At 51.2% G+C, this 17,047-nt stretch overlaps 1 protein-coding gene across 4 annotated transcripts in view; it reads right to left on the bottom strand.

Annotated features, from left to right (window-relative positions):
- Window positions 1–17,047, bottom strand: part of LOC139170338 (tripartite motif-containing protein 59-like) — a 170,566-nt gene that overhangs the window by 152,143 nt on the left and 1,376 nt on the right. The window lies entirely within an intron of this gene.

The raw sequence follows: 17,047 nt of genomic DNA, 5'->3' as shown, positions 1-17,047 counted from the left end.
CCAGAATTCTTCCTACTAGGTATCTCAGATATTAAATATAAAAAAGAAATATATTATTTAATAATTCACATTCTAGTTGCGGCAAGAATTACATTGGCGCAAAAATGGAAAGAAAAGGAAATACCAAAAGATGAAGTATTTAAAAAAATCATGGAATGTGCAGAATTAGATATGATGACAAGACGTTTAAATAATCAAACGGAAACAGAATTTTACAAAATTTGGGACAAAGTGTATAAATGGTGGAATGTTAAAAAATAGTTTTAAAAATATATATGAATACATTTTAGAACATTTGAACTTATTAAATTAAATACATATATGGTAGAATATTAAGAAATTAAAAGGATAAGGTTTTTAGATTGAATAAGTGATTTTAATTATTTTATTATACTGTTAAAATAGATATAAAGATTATAAATTGTATAATCATAGAATACTTTCGTATTTTAAGAAATTTTAAATGTAATTTTTTAAAATTATTTGTTTAATTAATTGACTTTAACTAGTTTAATTATACTATCAAAATGATATTTTAGAAATAAATTGAAAAAATTTATAGATATGAGAACTGACTTGAATTATATGAATTACAACATAAAAATGGAAATATAGAGGTAAATTTAATAAGAATGTAGGATACAGTGATCCCTCGAGTTTCGCGAGGGTTCCGTTCCAAGACCCCTCGCGAAACTCGATTTTTCGCGATATAGCGGTGCGGAAGTAAAAACACCATCTGCGCATGTGCGGCCATTTTTTCATGGCCGCACATGCGCAGATGGTGAAGTTTGCGTGTGGGCGGTGGGGAAGACCAAGGGAAGGTTACTTCAGCCGCCCAACAGCTGATCTGCTCGGTAGCGCGGCAGCAGCGAGGAGCCGAAGATGGGGTTTCCCCTTTGCCTGGGCAACGGGGGAAACCTCATCTTCGGCTCCTCGCTGCTGCCGCGCTACCGAGCAGATCAGCTGTTGGGCGGCCGAAGGAACGTTCCCTGGGTCTTCCCCGCCGCCTCGGATCCTCGCTGATGCCCGCCCGCCGTTTGCCGCTCGCCCCGTTCGGCGGCCGCACATCCCGTTCGCCCGCCGCTCGCCCCGTTCGCCCGCCGCTCCCCTCGTTCTCCCCCCATTCCCCTCGTTCGCCCGCCGCTCCCCTCGTTCGCCCCCCACTCCCCTCGTTCGCCCGCCGCTCGCCTCGTTCGCCCGCCGCTATCGAACTTGCTATCGAGCCTGCTAATGAAATCCAACCCGCAGCGGCCCTTTCCCTCTCCAGGCTGCGGGAGGGGTCCGGAGAACAATGCCTGGTGCCGCGCTCCCGGCTGGGCTTTTTTCCCCCATTTCCCCTCGGGTGGAATTTCAGACCCTCCGCCGGTTGGATTTCATTAGCAGGCTCGATAGCAAGTTCTTCCTCCCTTTAGAAAGCCCCGCAGCCTCCTCCGCCCGGCGAGGCCGCCAGCGAGGACCCGCAAAGCCGCCGCCGCCGCAGCGAGGCCAAGCCGCCCGCTCCCACGGCACGGGCTCCCAACACAGCGCCGCTCAGCCCGCCCTCGGCGATGCCTCCGCGGATCTGCAAACCCAGCCGAGCGACGCCTCTGGTCTGGGCGAAGGCAGTGGGCAGGCCCCACCGCAGCAGTCCCCGCGGGCACCGCGCGCCAAGGGCCGGCCAGGCCGCCGGCCAACAAAGGGGCTCCCTCGCCTCCCTCGGGCAGGTTTACAAAGGCAGCGCGGCAACTTGGAGCCCGGCACGCCCCGCAGCCCTCGCCTCGCCCGCCCCCCGCCTGGCCGGCGCTCCGGCTACCCCCGGCTGAGGAAGAACCGAGTAGCCCCCGCCCTCCCCCGCCTGGCTCCCTTCAGCCCCCCGGGGCCAAGCGGGCGGGGGGCGGGCGGGACTTCGCCTGTCTCCGCCGCCAGCATCGCCCCTCCGGCGGGCCGGCCTCCCCCGCCCGCCTCTGCTGCAGCCGCCGCCGCCTCCCCGACTGGCACAAAAGGGCCCCGCCCGCCCCGCCCCGAACCTTACCTTGCGAGTTTTTGGCTGCGGGGGGAGAAGTAGGATTTTCCTAACTCCCTCCCCCTGCAGCCAAAAACTCAAAGCCTGTATCCTGCCGCCCGGTTTACCCAGGACACGAGCGGCGAAGTGACTTGGAGGAATGGAAAGTCCAAACCGCCCGGTTTCAGTGGGGTTTCCCCGTTGCCCAGGGATTCCTTCGCCCGAACGGAGGTGGCTGTGGTGTGTTCAGGAATCCCTGGGCAACGGGGAAACCCCACTGAAACCGGGCGGGTTAAGCCTCCTTCGGCGACTGCGGAACTGCTTGCTGTCAACTTTGCACTGGGCAAAGAACTCTTCACCTCCCGCCAGGCACGGACGAAAGGCGTGGAAGTCTATTGTAGCAGCTGCTACAGCGGAGACATTTGGGGGGGGGGGGAGGCAGGAGGCAGGAGATCCGGCCCTTCACTTGCCCTCCCAGCAAAAGGCAAAGCCGCGCAGCTCCCCAGCCGCCAAAGGAGGCTTAACCCCACCCCTCTGTCCCACTCATCGCCCGTGGTCGGCATAACCTCCTCCTGCCTATCCCCGCTTTTCTGCCGGCCACGGGCGATGGGTGGGACAGAGGGGTGGGGTTAAGCCTCCTTTGGCGGCTGGGGAGCTGCGCGGCTTTGCCTTTTGCTGGGAGGGCAAGTGAAGGGCCAGATCTCCTGCCTCCTGCCTCCCCCCCAAAATGTCTCCGCTGTAGCAGCTGCTACAATAGACTTCCACGCCTTTCGTCCGTGCCTGGCGGGAGGTGAAGAGTTCTTTGCCCAGTGCAAAGTTGACAGCAAGCAGTTCCGCAGTCGCCGAAGGAGGCTTAACCCGCCCGGTTTCAGTGGGGTTTCCCCGTTGCCCAGGGATTCCTGAACACACCACAGCCACCTCCGTTCGGGCGAAGGAATCCCTGGGCAATGGGGAAACCCCACTGAAACCGGGCGGGTTAAGCCTCCTTCGGCGACTGCGGAACTGCTTGCTGTCAACTTTGCACTGGGCAAAGAACTCTTCACCTCCCGCCAGGCACGGACGAAAGGCGTGGAAGTCTATTGTAGCAGCTGCTACAGCGGAGACATTGGGGGGGGGGAGGCAGGAGGCAGGAGATCTGGCCCTTCACTTGCCCTCCCAGCAAAAGGCAAAGCCGCGCAGCTCCCCAGCCGCCAAAGGAGGCTTAACCCCACCCCTCTGTCCCACTCATCGCCCGTGGTCGGCATAACCTCCTCCTGCCTATCCCCGCTTTTCTGCCGGCCACGGGCGATGGGTGGGACAGAGGGGTGGGGTTAAGCCTCCTTTGGCGGCTGGGGAGCTGCGCGGCTTTGCCTTTTGCTGGGAGGGCAAGTGAAGGGCCAGATCTCCTGCCTCCTGCCTCCCCCCCAAAATGTCTCCGCTGTAGCAGCTGCTACAATAGACTTCCACGCCTTTCGTCCGTGCCTGGCGGGAGGTGAAGAGTTCTTTGCCCAGTGCAAAGTTGACAGCAAGCAGTTCCGCAGTCGCCGAAGGAGGCTTAACCCGCCCGGTTTCAGTGGGGTTTCCCCGTTGCCCAGGGATTCCTTCGCCCGAACGGAGGTGGCTGTGGTGTGTTCAGGAATCCCTGGGCAACGGGGAAACCCCACTGAAACCGGGCGGGTTAAGCCTCCTTCGGCGACTGCGGAACTGCTTGCTGTCAACTTTGCACTGGGCAAAGAACTCTTCACCTCCCGCCAGGCACGGACGAAAGGCGTGGAAGTCTATTGTAGCAGCTGCTACAGCGGAGACATTGGGGGGGGGGAGGCAGGAGGCAGGAGATCTGGCCCTTCACTTGCCCTCCCAGCAAAAGGCAAAGCCGCGCAGCTCCCCAGCCGCCAAAGGAGGCTTAACCCCACCCCTCTGTCCCACCCATCGCCCGTGGCCGGCAGAAAAGCGGGGATAGGCAGGAGGAGGTTATGCCGACCACGGGCGATGAGTGGGACAGAGGGGTGGGGTTAAGCCTCCTTTGGCGGCTGGGGAGCTGCGCGGCTTTGCCTTTTGCTGGGAGGGCAAGTGAAGGGCCGGATCTCCTGCCTCCTGCCTCCCCCCCAAAATGTCTCCGCTGTAGCAGCTGCTACAATAGACTTCCACGCCTTTCGTCCGTGCCTGGCGGGAGGTGAAGAGTTCTTTGCCCAGTGCAAAGTTGACAGCAAGCAGTTCCGCAGTCGCCGAAGGAGGCTTAACCCGCCCGGTTTCAGTGGGGTTTCCCCGTTGCCCAGGGATTCCTTCGCCCGAACGGAGGTGGCTGTGGTGTGTTCAGGAATCCCTGGGCAACGGGGAAACCCCACTGAAACCGGGCGGGTTAAGCCTCCTTCGGCGACTGCGGAACTGCTTGCTGTCAACTTTGCACTGGGCAAAGAACTCTTCACCTCCCGCCAGGCACGGACGAAAGGCGTGGAAGTCTATTGTAGCAGCTGCTACAGCGGAGACATTGGGGGGGGGAGGCAGGAGGCAGGAGATCTGGCCCTTCACTTGCCCTCCCAGCAAAAGGCAAAGCCGCGCAGCTCCCCAGCCGCCAAAGGAGGCTTAACCCCACCCCTCTGTCCCACCCATCGCCCGTGGCCGGCAGAAAAGCGGGGATAGGCAGGAGGAGGTTATGCCGACCACGGGCGATGAGTGGGACAGAGGGGTGGGGTTAAGCCTCCTTTGGCGGCTGGGGAGCTGCGCGGCTTTGCCTTTTGCTGGGAGGGCAAGTGAAGGGCCGGATCTCCTGCCTCCTGCCTCCCCCCCAAAATGTCTCCGCTGTAGCAGCTGCTACAATAGACTTCCACGCCTTTCGTCCGTGCCTGGCGGGAGGTGAAGAGTTCTTTGCCCAGTGCAAAGTTGACAGCAAGCAGTTCCGCAGTCGCCGAAGGAGGCTTAACCCGCCCGGTTTCAGTGGGGTTTCCCCGTTGCCCAGGGATTCCTTCGCCCGAACGGAGGTGGCTGTGGTGTGTTCAGGAATCCCTGGGCAACGGGGAAACCCCACTGAAACCGGGCGGGTTAAGCCTCCTTCGGCGACTGCGGAACTGCTTGCTGTCAACTTTGCACTGGGCAAAGAACTCTTCACCTCCCGCCAGGCACGGACGAAAGGCGTGGAAGTCTATTGTAGCAGCTGCTACAGCGGAGACATTGGGGGGGGGGGGAGGCAGGAGGCAGGAGATCTGGCCCTTCACTTGCCCTCCCAGCAAAAGGCAAAGCCGCGCAGCTCCCCAGCCGCCAAAGGAGGCTTAACCCCACCCCTCTGTCCCACCCATCGCCCGTGGCCGGCAGAAAAGCGGGGATAGGCAGGAGGAGGTTATGCCGACCACGGGCGATGAGTGGGACAGAGGGGTGGGGTTAAGCCTCCTTTGGCGGCTGGGGAGCTGCGCGGCTTTGCCTTTTGCTGGGAGGGCAAGTGAAGGGCCGGATCTCCATTCCTCCAAGTCACTTCGCCGCTCGTGTCCTGGGTAAACCGGGCGGCAGGATACAGGCTTTGAGTTTTTGGCTGCAGGGGGAGGGAGTTAGGAAAATCCTACTTCTCCCCCCGCAGCCAAAAACTCGCAAGGTAAGGTTCGGGGCGGGGCGGGCGGGGCCCTTTTGTGCCAGTCGGGGAGGCGGCGGCGGCTGCAGCAGAGGCGGGCGGGGGAGGCCGGCCCGCCGGAGGGGCGATGCTGGCGGCGGAGACAGGCGAAGTCCCGCCCGCCCCCCGCCCGCTTGGCCCCGGGGGGCTGAAGGGAGCCGGGCGGGGGAGGGCGGGGGCTACTCGGTTCTTCCTCAGCCGGGGGTAGCCGGAGCGCCGGCCAGGCGGGGGGCGGGCGAGGCGAGGGCTGCGGGGCGTGCCGGGCTCCAAGTTGCCGCGCTGGAGGCGAGGGAGCCCCTTTGTTGGCCGGCGGCCTGGCCGGCCCTTGGCGCGCGGTGCCCGCGGGGACTGCTGCGGCGGGGCCTGCCCACTGCCTTCGCCCAGACCAGAGGCGTCGCTCGGCTGGGTTTGCAGATCCGCGGAGGCATCGCCGAGGGCGGGCTGAGCGGCGCTGTGTTGGGAGCCCGTGCCGTGGGAGCGGGCGGCTTGGCCTCGCTGCGGCGGCGGCGGCTTTGCGGGTCCTCGCTGGCGGCCTCGCCGGGCGGAGGAGGCTGCGGGGCTTTCTAAAGGGAGGAAGAACTTGCTATCGAGCCTGCTAATGAAATCCAACCGGCGGAGGGTCTGAAATTCCACCCGAGGGGAAATGGGGGGAAAAAGCCCAGCCGGGAGCGCGGCGCCAGGCATTGTTCTCCGGACCCCTCCCGCAGCCTGGAGAGGGAAAGGGCCGCTGCGGGTTGGATTTCATTAGCAGGCTCGATAGCAAGTTCGATAGCGGCGGGCGAACGAAGCGAGCGGCGGGGCGAACGAGGGGAGTGGGGGGGCGAACGAGGGGAGCGGCGGCGCGAACGAGGGGAGTGGGGGGCGAACGAGGGGAGCGGCGGGCGAATGAGGCAAGCGGCGGGCGAACGAGGGGAGTGGGGGGCGAACGAGGGGAGCAGCTGGCGAACGGGGCGAGCGGCGGGCGAACGGGACGTGCGGCCGCCGAACGGGGCGAGCGGCAAACGGCGGGCGGGCATCAGCGAGGATCCGAGGCGGCGGGGAAGACCCAGGGAACGTTCCTTCGGCCGCCTAGCAGTTGATCTGCTCGGCAGCGCAGCACCAGCGAGGAGCCGAAGATCTTCGGCTCCTCGCTGCTGCTGCGCTGCCGAGCAGATCAGCTGCTAGGCGGCCGCTCGAGAGCAAGAGGGGGAGAGAAAGAGAGAGAAGGAAAGAAAGAGATGAGAGAGGGAGGAAGAGAGTGTGAGAGAGGAAGAAGCAACATAGAGAGAGAGAAAGAAAGATGAGAAAGGAAGGAAGAGAGTGACCTGATCGGGTGGGGAAAATCGCGATATAGTGTTCGCGAAGATCGAGATGGTAACAATTGCTGAAAAATCGCGATATAGCGTTTTCGCGAAGATCGAGATCGCGAAACTCGAGGGATCACTGTATTATAAATTGTATTTCTGTATTGATCTGATTATAGTTAGACCTTTTTTGGTATTAGTTAGGCTTCTATGACTAGCGGAGCAATGGTAGCTAATTTAAATGTTAAATGTTGTCTGTCTTGTCTGTTTAAAGAAAAACAATTAAAAAAAATTTTTTTTAAAAAAAAGAAATGAATGGCCGGTCCAGACCATTGTTCCCTCTAACCTGCGCTATAGCGCAGATTTTAGATCTCCGTGCAAACATTTCCAGTTCTAGTGCAGAGGTCCCAAACCTCTTTTTCCCCAGCAGATTGTATTGCCAGTGGCAGGAAAAGCTTGGAAGCCGCGAAGAAGGAAGCTTAGCTTCCAGTCTCGCAACTTTTTGCTGAGGGCGCGAAGAGCAAAAAGTTGCAAGACAGGAATCTGAGCTTCCTTCTTTGCGCCTTCCAAGTTTTTCCGGCAAAGTTTGGAGCAAACACATGCACAGTCCTTCCAGCCCTGAGGCGGCCTCTCCCACAGCAGCAGTGCCCTGCCCGGCTGGGGCTTCCCTGGTGGCAAAGGCAGGTGAGCTTTGGGGTCCGGCGGCGGCAGATGAGCTTTGCAACAGGAAGGGCTCGGGCCTGAGGTGGGACTGCAGGGGCAACAGGGCCGGGTAGCGAAGGTGCCACCGCCAAGCAGGTATTGAAGTAGGAGCGGGAGGGCCCCGGCAGCAGCAGCACCAGGCAGTAGCCGCAGGGCAGCAGCTGGTCGTGTTGCTGGATGCTGTACATGTTGGCGCTGCGCTGGGCATGGGCGCGGGGATGGCATTCCTCCCCCCCAAAGTAAAGTATCCCCCGCCAGCCTTTGGATCGGGCGGTTTCTTTGCCCGGCCTCAGGTTGCGCTGCGCTGCGTTTTGGCCAACAACCCCCCCAAAGCCCGCCCTGAGCCGAAAGCAGCCGCCTCTGCTCAACTCACGTTGCCGCTGAGTTATTGGAGAGCAAGGCTCATGGCTGGTGATGCCAGGGAGGGTGAAGGCGTGGGTGTGGGCGCTGCCTCGTAGCTGGGGAGCCGGCCGGGGGCAGAGTGATGGTGGAGTCTGGCGCTGGGGCCATGCTTTGCCACTCCCCAAGGGCGCCGTGTACTGGCAAGCCGCCCTCCACTCTCTCTCTCTCTCTCTCTCGCTATCTCTTTCTCTCTCCCCCCCTTGCTCTTTCTCACTTTCTCCCCCCTTCCCCTCTTTCTCATTCTTTCTCTCTCTTTTTCTCACTTTTTCTCTCCCTCTCTTTCTCTCTCTCATGTTCAACAGCCGCCATCAATGTCTTCGCCCTGGAGCTCCTGCCCCGCCGCTTCCCTGCCGCCCCGCGGCTACTTCCCGATGCCGCTGTTGCCAGCGTGGAGTATGAGAAAGAGAGAGAGAGAGGAGAGAGAAAAAAGCAAGAGAGAGAGAGAGAAAAAGAGAGAAAAGGAGAGGAAGGAAGAGAGAGAGAAGAAAGGAAGAGAAAGAAAGAACGAGAGAAAGTAAGAGAGAGAGAGAGCAAGAGACAAGAGAGCGAGAGTGAGAAAGAGAGAGGAAGTGAGAAAGAGAGAGCAAGAGGGGGAGAGAGAGAAATAGCAGGGGAGAGAGAAAGAGAAAGAAAGAGAGAGCGAGAGAGAAAAGGAGAGGAAGTGAGAGAGAAATGAGAGCAAAAAGGGGAGAAAAAAGAAATGAGAAAATGATTAAGGCAGAGAATGAGAGGAAAGAGAATGAAACTAAAGAGAGAGAGAAGTGACTCTTGATTTAAAGCGTATGATAAAAAGCACCCAAAGAATAAGATAAGAAAACCCAGCCCTCACATGTTTTTGGAAATGGTTCAAGAGTGTGTACACACACAGGGGGGAGAGGAGACAGGGATGGAAAAAGAGAGAAGTGAGAGGGGGAAGGAATGAGAGAAAAAGGGAGGAAGAGGGAGAAATAGAAACAAATGAGAGAAAAGGGGGAGAGGGATGATTATTAAATATGGATTGACTATGGAATGATGGTAAAAGATATATTTAAATGTTATTTAATATTAGGATGTATTAATTCGTAAAATTGGATTAGAATTTCAGAACTATATAGAATTACAGGGGGTGGACAAAAAACCGGAAACACCTTGAAAAAATCATCAAAATATCTTTTAATAAGGTGTTGGTTCACCTTTTGCGGCAAATACAACCTCAATTCTCCGAGGTATTGATTCATACAAATTGTGCATTGTTTCCAAAGGAATTTTAGCCCATTCTTCAGTTAAAGCACCCTCCAGTTCTTTTAGAGACAATGGTAGTGGAAATCGTCTTCTTACTTGAATCTCTAAAATTGACCATAATGTTGAGGTCTGGTGATTGTGGTGGCAAGATGAGATGCTGAACTTCATTAGAATGTTCCTCGTGCCATTCTTTAACAATTCTTGTTCTATGGATTGGTGCATTATCATCTTGAAAGATGGCATCACCCTCTGGAAACAGTTCTTCAACCATGGGATGAATTTGGTCAGCCAAAATTCCTAAATAGTGATGGCTGTTAATTTTTTCATGAAGGGAAATCATTGGCCCGGCGGATTTCCAAGAAATAGCACCCCAGTTCATCACTGAACCCCCGCCATGTTTGATGATTGGGGTAAGGCAGTCTGGATGAAATGATTATTTTGGCTGTCTCCAAACATAAACACGGCTGGAGGTCAGAAAAATGGTAAACGATGATTCGTCAAAGAAAGTCACATTTTGCCACTGCTCGAGGGACCATTTCTAGTGGTTTCTACACCACTCTAAACACTTTGAAACATTTGTCTTTGAGAGCAGAGGTTTTCTAATTGCAGCGCTTCCATGGAATCCAGATTTGTAAAGCTCCCTTCGAACAGTTTTTGTGGAAACTGGGTTCTGTACGTGTCTATTGATTTTAGGAGCTTTGGTCTTGCGATCCGCTCTAACAATTCGCTTTAGAGTCCAACGGTCTCTCTCAGACAACTTCAACTTTCAACCAGACCTGTGCTTGGCTGAGGACATTTTCCCTTCTCTTTCAAAAGCAGTCATTACTTTTGAGACATTACCTCTTGAAATGCCAAACATTCAGGGACTTTCTGTTACACTAGCGCCTGCCATTCGAGCACCAACAATTTGGCCTCTTTGAAAATCTGAGAGGTCTGCCATTTCTAGAAGGTTATAACCAATTTCCTTAAATTTCTGTTTTAAAAAAAGGTAGTTTAAAAAACCATATAAAATAACAGAATTTTAAAAAACATTAAAGTATGTCAAGTTTTGATTGATTTGAACATGTTCAAACATTATGATGCCAAAAAGTCGTGTTTCCATTTTTTCCCCACCTCCGTACATAGGTAAAATTAATGGAAGATACATATGATAAATAAGGGATTTATTATATGTACTGTATGATTTTATGACTTTGCATTATGAATTTAAAATATACTTGGAAATGTAGAAGATTGGTGAAAGTTAATAATAGTAAATCTAAGTGCCTGAAAATTAATTGAGTTTGGAAATATTGAATGAAATTCAATATTTGCATTGATGCATTGGTGTTCAGATAGATTGATGCATTGGTGTTCAGATAGATTTTCATAGTATTATTAGATTACTATAATACTATGATAAATATTTAAGAAATGAAGATTTTAAAGCATTGATTTATTAATAGTTGTGTTTTTGGTTTTGCTGGTTGTTTTATTTTTATTTTAATAATTTTGTTTTATTTTAATTTTAATAATAATAGATTTGGGTTTTGTTTTATTATTAATTTCTTTTAATAAAAAAGGAATTTTTTTTCTTATTAATTAGGAAAAAGTTGTATGAGGGTTTTTTGTTTCTTTTAAGAAGAATGTATAAGAAGGAGGAGTAGGCATGATGGATTTGTAAGAGGATAATGATATTAATTGAAATATAAAATAACCGAATAACATAGTGGGAAGGGACCTTATTCTGTCCCAGCACTGAGCCCCAAATAAGTTGTCTTGGGTGACATCGGTGGGAAAAAATAAGGCGCTCAGGCATGAAAATGTATGTATATATGTATGTATGTATGTATTTTATTTATTTATTTGTTTATTTGTTTATTTTATTTATTTATTTATTCTTCTATGCCACCAAGTCCCAAAGGGACTGCCGCTCAGACACTATACTTCTCTGCCCACAACGGAAAAAAATGAGAGGAAACATTGGTCCAGACGTAAGGTGATTCTGTCCGGGTGAAAGATACAAAGATCTGGGCATACTGGAAGTGCTGATAATTCAGACATTAGAGCTATTCAGGTCCCTGTGAGCGAATGCAGGACTAGCGAAAGGTCCCAAGTGGTATAACGATGGATGGGTGGGGAGTGCTTGTTGGAAGCTCCCCGAAGAAAATCTCTAACCCACGGGTGGTGTAACAGGGAACGACCATCCTCAACCTTCAGAATAGTCGAGAGGGCTGCCACCTGTCTCTTCAAGGTGTTGGGGGCCATACCTTTATCAAGTCCCAACTGAAGAAATTCCAAGACTGGAACCAGGGAAGAGTCTTGAGGTGTAATATGCCTTTCGGTACAGAAATGACAAAACACAGACCATGTTGCTTGGTAAATTCTCGTTGTAGACGGGTGCCGGGCAGCTTGCATAGTGGAAATAACCTTCTCTGTGAGTTGATGATGTCTCAATCTATCCCCCTCAAGTGCCAGACGGTTAGCTAGAACCATTGGGGTTCTGGGTGAAATACCAACCCTTGGCTGAGGGAGATTAGATGATCCGGAATCCTCCACAGTGATCCACGATGATAGATTCACAATGTCGGAAAACCAAGAGTGGCGGAGCCAGTGTGGCACTACTAGCAAAACTTCCACAACCCTCGGAATGAGACACGTTGGGGGGGAAAGCGTACAGTAGACCCCAGGGCCATGTTGTGTACAAAGCATTAACTCCTGCTCCTGGTGACAGGAAGTGAGAGTAAAACCTGTGTGTTGAGGTGAGTTGCAAATAAATCCACTTCTGGGGCCCCAAACCAAAGTACTATATCCCGGAAAAGTCCGAGATCTAAGTGCCACTCCACCAGATCCAAAGTCACACGACATAATCAGTCTGACTGAACATTTGAAGTTTCTGCAATGTGTTCCACTTTTAGGGATGCAAGATGAGCTTCCGCCCAGTTGAACAGGGAAAGCGATTCTTGCATTAGTCTGCGCAACCTCGTTCCCCCTTGGTGGTTCAAGTGGGCCCTGGTCACGACATTGTCCGTGAGAACCAGAACGTGTCTGCCTTTTATCAACCGTGCAAAGGCCTGCAGAGTGAGAAAACCCGCCCTGAGTTCCAGGAAATTGATGTTGACTGGTATCAAATCCGCTGGGGACCACAGTCCCTGAGCCACTTGTGATTCGAGATGAGCGCCCTAGCCTGACAAACTGGCATCCATCGTGATGATCATGCGATCGTGGTTCTGGAAGGAGAAACCCTGGTGCAGCGCTAGCAAAACCACCATCGCAGAGAACTGCGAACTTTCCACCTTAGAGAAACCTGCTTGCGTGAGTGGCTGACTCTCTTTTTCTGGAAAGGGAATAAAAACCACTGGAGGGATCGAATATGGTATCAGGTCCATGACACAATGTCTATGCACGAGACTAATGTCCCAAGTAGTTTCGAGAGGAAAGACAGGGATATCCAGTGTTTATTCTGTAGGCTGGACACCATCTTTTGAATGTTGGCCTGTCTGTCTGGAGAGAGAAAAACCATGCATGAGATCATGTCTATGACTGAGCCCAGGTGCAATAGGCTGGTAGTGGGAGACAGTTGGCTCTTTGGCAAGTTAATACTGAAGCCATGCGATAGGAGAGCCTGCATGGGGAGTTGCTGTGCCCTTGAAGGAGTTCTGGAAAGAATAATGCTATCGTCGAGATATGCTATCAGGCGTAATGACTGTGAGGAGAGACTGGTGGTGAGGACGTCCAACAGCTTTGTGAATGTCCGTGGGGCAGACGAGAGGCCAAACAATATCACCCTGTATTGATAATTGACTCTGTCCAGGCAAAAACAGAGGAATTTCCGATGCGCTGGGTGAATTGTAACGTGGAGGTATGCCTCCTTCAAGTCTATTGATGTGAGGAAATCTCAGGATTGAACTGAAGCTAGAATGGAATGGAGCGAGTCCAAGAGGTGGGAGACCTCCTGTTGCAACAAGTCTCTTTTCTGTGAGTCTAAAGTCACTGGACAAGAAAGAAAACGGTTGGGCGGTGTCCAGATAAATTCTATCCGCAGACCTTGAGACACCGTAGCTAATGCTCATTCGTCTGAGGACCTAGTCTCCCAGGAGGCACTGAAATATTGAAGCTTGCCTCCTATGGGCATCACATTGGAGGCGTCACTTGGAGCACCTGAAGCCCCTTTGGTTGGATCCCTTAAAGGGACATCTTGGTTGTTGGTATTGCTTGTTTCTGTCCTAAAAAAGGTTCTATCACTCCTGTAAGAGGCCTGATTATACTGACACTGGGAGTACGACCTCGGTGGCTGGGCTGCGCCCGAGGAAGACTCCCAACAAAAGGGCTGCCTCCAGAAATAAGGAGCGGTGTGGCAGTTCTGGCATTTGTAAGCCTTGGGGAGGACCTTTCATTTGTCCTTGTCCTCGATGAGGACAGATTCCAACGTTTCGCCAAACAGCTTGGTGCCTTGAAATGGAGAAGAGGCAAGGTGCCATTTGGATTTAGTGTCTGCTTGCCAGTTACGGAGCCACAGAAGGTGACGCGATGACAAGGTGGCAGTCATACCCCTAGATGAAAATTTGGCCACATACAGGGTAGTGTCTACAGAAAACTCTGCAGCTGCTAGTAACTTGTTCAAGTCCTGTCTCAGGCAGCCATCCTCAGGTCCTAGCCAGGTCTGCATATCCTGGAGCCACATGATCGGCACCCTATAAAAAAATTATGCTGCAGAAGCAGCCCGAAGAGCCCAAGCTGACATGTGGTGTGTCTTTCGCAACAGTGTCTCTGCCTTTCTGTCATCCGGTTTAAGACTGTCAGCTGTCTCGGATGGTATAAGGAAATTCGACACCAGAGTGGCTACAGGTTGGTCGATGGATGGGAATTGCAATAATGCTTCAATTTCATCATCGAAAGTGTAAAATTTCCTTTCCGTTGTAGAAGGCCCCTGAGCCACCGCTTGATGTTGTCACGAGGGTTTGATGTTTTCCATGAATATTTCAGAGGACAGAATATGATCAGTCTCTTTGGGGGGGGGGGGGTCTTTAAATAGAGTTGCTCATGGCCGGGCGGTCTCCACCATGTCAGAGGGTTTTCTGGAGCCACAATCTGTTTTGCTTTATGCAGAAGGATCCTGAAAAGGGATGGTTTAACACAAACCAGGAAAGGTTGGCTGTTCAGGAACCTTGTTCTCATCCTCTGATAGGTTGTTCTCCTGTTCACTGCCCTCATCCAGCAAGGTTGGATATTCCGCTAAAGAGCCAAATCCTGATGGGCCCCTGAGCCACCACTGGATGTTGTCACGAGGGTTTGATGTTTGATGCCGCTGGATGTTATCATGAGGGGGCAGTGGTGGTGCCGACCAGAGGTCTTTAGACGGAGCCTGTCGGGGAGGCTGAAAGGTGTACTGCTGCACTCCAGCCGCCATGCCCTGGGAATAGGCATTGGCTATAATGTCCTGGAGCGAAGGGGTCAAGCCTTGCCAAGCGTCTGGTTGAGCCCGAAACTCCGTAGGTGTGAACGTGGCTGATGGGGCTTGGATGCCTTGTAGTTGGTTGGTTGGTAAATGCATGGGCTCACTGGAAGACCCCGGTCTCTCAGGTCTAAGAGCAGGTGAGGGCACAGTTGGAGGTGGAAAGGGTGACATTTAACGATCAGATGACCAGTCTCTCTCAGTGGCCAATCCAACAGGCCCAGCAGTGACCCTAGGAGATGACAGCCCAGAGGCTGTGCTAGCTGCTGAAAGGGTAGCACACTTGGAATTGAACCCACATGGGTAGAACCAGCAGGATTCAAGGCTGCCTCAAGTTGTTATTCCAAGGCCTTGATTTTCTTCTCCACCTTCTCAAGGGAGGAGGAGGACTGAGAAGACTTGGGCTTGTATATATGGGCCTTTTCTTTGGGGTTAGAAGCCACAGGAAGTAGAGTGGATTGTTCCCCCAGAATGATTGAAACCTGATCCGCCATAACGTAGGGATACAGTTATCGTACTCACGAACCAGACACAATGATAGGTGGTGGTGAATCAACAGGCAGGCAATTCCTCTCAAAGACTCTGCCCACTGACAGAAGAACGGAGCGAGTCACCCTGAGGCAAATTTGTGACAGGTAAAATGGCGGCTCGCGATAGAAGAGGAGTGCGTATGTGCGCTAATTCGTTCCAAGCTGTTTCGGGCCTAACAGCTGAGCTAGAAACTAAGCCGCACCTCCTGATGTCCCAAAATGGCAAGCGTGCTTGAGAAATCAGCTGGGAAGCGCTAGTTCACTTCCCGTTGCTTAGTGCCATCAGGTCGCTGTAAATGTCAGGCACGCCTGAAAAATCAGCTGGGAAGCGCTCTCTCTTGCTTCCTGTCGCTCCGTGATTTGAAATGCCAAGCAAGTACAGCTGCCTTAAGGAACAGAAATCCTGTCCAAAGTAGGCTCGCTAATCCTGTCTCTCGCCGATGTTGATCGCTCCCAGGCTTTTCAGTGAGAGGGGCGCCCCCGCCCCACTGTCAGCTGTCAAAAGAGCTAGCTTTGACCGCAGACCTAGCTTGAAGGCTCCTCCACCAGGGCAGTACTCTCTGGGAGAAGAGGCCCTATGAGGAGATTCGTGAGGGGTGGTACCCACGTAGGTCAGAGACCCAGAAATGAGAACCAATACCAACCTGAAAAATAAGATATACAGTACAGTACATGTTAATAATCAATAAAAGAAAAATACAACTTTATCTCTATATCTCATTATTCTAAGGATTTATTAGGAGAGAAAACTCAGAGTCCCTATACTTAGACTCCGTTTTTTTTAAACTGAACTCTTGGGGCAGCTATGGGGCCGTACTACTTAATATGCAAATTTAAACTCAGTCCCTACCAATAAGACTTGAGTATTACCCATATTGGACTCTCCTTCCCAGTGCATTGGAGAAACAGGAGAGCGCAAATTAATGAACTCGTTATCTACATTTTATCCCAGTTTTCTATTACTTATTTTTTTGGTGCCTTTCAGTCAGTAAGTCCATGAAGCTTTCTTGGAAATATTTTCAAATGTGGTTTGCCATTGCTTCATTGCTAAGGCTGAAAGAGAGTAACTTGCTCAAGGCCATGCAGCTAGCTTCAAGCCTAAAGCAGGGCTAGAACTCTTGGTCTTCCCTGCCTTAACTTCACCAAACCAGCACTTTTCTTATACTATGCATTTTAGTGCTGCAAATGATACTTAGTGCTGCAAATAGTATTATTAGTAGTATCTTTCCATTTAGTATAATAGAAAAATATATAACAAAAACAATGGACAGGCTGCCAATCAACATGATCGATTAGTATTCACTTCAAAAAAGTAAATGATATATGCAGAGAATTTGTTTAAATTTGCACTTCCCAGTTTGATAGTTTGCTGCTTAGTTTTTGCTCTTTCACTATACACCAGTAATCCAGTAGAAATGTCAAACATTTCTAGGAGCAACTAAACAATTTACCTGAAAAATAATATTTTTATATTAAGTGGTCAGTAGAGGGGAGCACGTAAGTGTATTAATGTGCTTATCACCTGTCATTGTATTTTTATTCTCTTATCCTTATTCTCGTTTGACAAATTCCAATAAATAAAGTAAATATATTGATTTATAATTCTCTCAATGATGACCTATCTATCTATTTATATATCCATACTTTTCAGGTAATCTTATCTTTGCATAAAATTTAACTATTATGATTGAATACCTGAATTATCTCTAATCAAGTTTTTGCTATATTTAAACAAGCATTTTGCTGTATATATTTTACATACAACATTTATGTAATTATGTACACATTACATTCTAATACACTAAATCAAACTCTGAACAGATTGCAGATAGTCTTTGACTTACATTACGATCATAATTGGGACCAAAATTTCTAATGCTAAGGCAGTTGTTAAGTGAATTGTGCCTCATTTATGAC

The sequence above is a fragment of the Erythrolamprus reginae genome, chromosome 7 (genome assembly GCF_031021105.1).
Source record: "Erythrolamprus reginae isolate rEryReg1 chromosome 7, rEryReg1.hap1, whole genome shotgun sequence".
NCBI lineage: Eukaryota > Metazoa > Chordata > Lepidosauria > Squamata > Dipsadidae > Erythrolamprus > Erythrolamprus reginae.
This window is presented reverse-complemented; position numbering and strand designations above follow the sequence as displayed.